The sequence below is a fragment of the Triticum dicoccoides genome, chromosome 5A (assembly GCF_002162155.2).
Source record: "Triticum dicoccoides isolate Atlit2015 ecotype Zavitan chromosome 5A, WEW_v2.0, whole genome shotgun sequence".
NCBI lineage: Eukaryota > Viridiplantae > Streptophyta > Magnoliopsida > Poales > Poaceae > Triticum > Triticum dicoccoides.
In genome coordinates this window covers 433,677,911-433,680,597 of record NC_041388.1, presented here as the reverse complement: position 1 = coordinate 433,680,597, position 2,687 = coordinate 433,677,911, and positions in this window count along the sequence as shown.

The window sequence follows — 2,687 nt, the reverse complement described above, 5'->3', positions numbered from 1 at the left end:
CTTAGGCGAGTGCTCGACTGCAGCTAAGCCCCTGAGTGGGAGGACTGCTCTCCGCTTGGTAGGATTTTTCAAACTTAGGCGAGTGCTGGACTGCCGTTAAGCCTCTTAGTGAGAGAACTTAGGCGAGTGCTCGACTGCAGCTAAGCCCCCGAATGGGAGGATTGCTCTCCACTCAATGGGATTTTTTCAAACTTAGGTGAGTGTTGGACTGCCGTTAAGCCTCTTAGTGAGAGAACTTAGGCGAGTTCTCAACTGCAGCTAAGCCCCTGAGTGGAAGGATTGCTCTTCACTCAGTAGGATTTTTTCGAACTTAGGCGGAACGGATTTGCGACTAAGCCCACCCACTGGGGGATTTCAGGAGTAAATAAGAACAACACAATCGAATGAGAGAATCGTAAGCTCTTGTCTTTGATAAACGAATTACAAAAGGTGTTGCTTATTACATTTTATTCGAACGAGTGTTTAAGTATAAAAGGGGCGGAGCAGCTCCGCGTTGCAAGCCCGTGGCTCGTCTTTCTGACGCTCGATACTGTAAAGATGGTATGCTCCGTTGTGGAGAACTTTGGTGACGATGAAGGGGCCTTCCCAAGTTGGAGCGAGCTTGTGTGGTTTCTGCTGATCCACTCGAAGAACCAAGTCTCCTTCTTGAAAGGCCCGACCCCTCACATTCCTGGCGTAGAATCGACACAAATCTTGCTAATAAATGGCCGAGCGGATCAAGGCCATCTCTCTTTCCTCCTCTAAGAGATCGACTGAATCTTGCCAGGCCTGCTCTGCTTCTGCTTCGGAGAAGAGTTCAACTCGGGGTGCGTTGTGGAGCAAGTCACTTGGCAGGACAGCTTTGACTCCATAGACTAAGAAGAAAGGAGTTCTTCCAGTCGACCGATGAGGAGTTGTCCTTAAACCCCACAGAACTAACAGAAGTTCATCAACCCAAGCACCTGCTGCGTGTTTGAGATCACGCATCAGTCGGGGCTTCAGTCCTTTGAGAATTAGTCCATTGGCTCTTTCTGCTTGTTCGTTCGACTGCGGGTGAGCAACAGAAGCATAGTCGACTCGAGTGCCCTGAGAGGCGCAGAAAATTCTGAACTCATGGGAATCGAAGTTCGATCCATTGTCCGTGATGATGCTGTGTGGGACTCCATATCGGAACGTCAATTCTCTGATAAAACTGACAGCGGTGCTAGCGTCAAGGTTCTTGATGGGTTTGGCTTCGATCCATTTGGTAAACTTGTCGATTGCAACGAGCACGTGAGTGAATCCGCTTCTGCCGGTCCTCAGCGGTCCAACCATATCCAGTCCCCAAACAGCGAAGGGCCAGACGAGGGGGATGGTCTTCAGGGCTGACACTGGCTTGTGAGACATATCGGAGTAAAATTGACAGCCTTCACATCTGTCGACTATATCTTTCGCCATCTCATTTGCTCGTGGCCAATAGAATCCAGCTCGGTATGCTTTAGCCACGATGGCCCGAGAGGACGCATGGTGACCACAGGTCCCCGAGTGGATGTCATTGAGGATCATTTGACCTTCTTCTGGTGTTATGCACTTCTGACCGACTCCAGTCACACTTTCTCTGAACAGCTGCCCTCTTATCACAGTAAAAGCTTTAGATCGGCGGACGATCTGTCGAGCTTCTTCTTCATCCTCTGGGAGCTCTTTCCTGAGGATGTTCGCAATGTAGGGCACCGTCCAGTCGGGAGTAATGACCAGAACCTCCATGATTAGGTCGACCACAGCTGGGACCTCGACTTCAGTCGGATCCGTGGCGCTCTTGGGTTGTGGGGGCTCTTCAATGAAAGGGTCTTCCTGAACTGTCGGCGTGTGAATATGCTCCAAGAACACATTGCTGGGAATGGCTTCTCTCTTGGAACCTATCTTTTCCAATTCATCGGCTGCTTGATTTTTCAATCGGGGGATGTGGTGGAGTTCTAACCCCTCGAACTTCCTCTCAAGCTTTCTCACCGCGTTGCAGTAACCAGTCATGGCTGGGCTTCTGACGTCCCACTCCTTCATCACTTGATTAACTACCAAATCTGAGTTGCCATAGACCATGAGGCGACGGACGCCGAGTGAGATGGCCATGCGCAACCCATACAGGAGTGCTTCATACTCTGCTTCATTGTTGGAGGAATCAAAGTGAATCTGGAGGACATATCTGAGCTTGTCTCCTCGGGGGGATACCAGAACTACTCCAGCACCAGAACTGTTCAACATCTTGGATCCGTCGAAGAACATGGTCCAGTGCTCCGAGTGAACTTGAGTCGGCAGTTGCTGTTCGATCCACTCGGCGAGGAAATTTGCTATTGCTTGGGACCTTATAGCTTTCTTTGCCTCAAACTTGATATCCAAGGGAAGGAGTTCAATCGCCCATTTTGCCACTCGACCAGTTGCATCCCTATTGTGCAGAATCTCTGACAATGGAGCGTCGCTGACGGCTGTAACAAAGTGATCTGAGAAGTAGTGTGCAACCTTCTTCGTGGTCATGTAAATTCCATAGACAAGCTTCTGATAGTGAGGATATCTCTGTTTTGACGGGGTCAGGACTTCAGAAATATAATAAACTGGGCGTTGAACTTTGTACGCTTTTCCTTCTTCTTCCCGCTCGACCGTGTATTGTACTGACGACTTGTCTAGTGGCTGCTATATAAAGCAAAAGAGGCTCCTTGCTGATTGGAGCAGCAAGC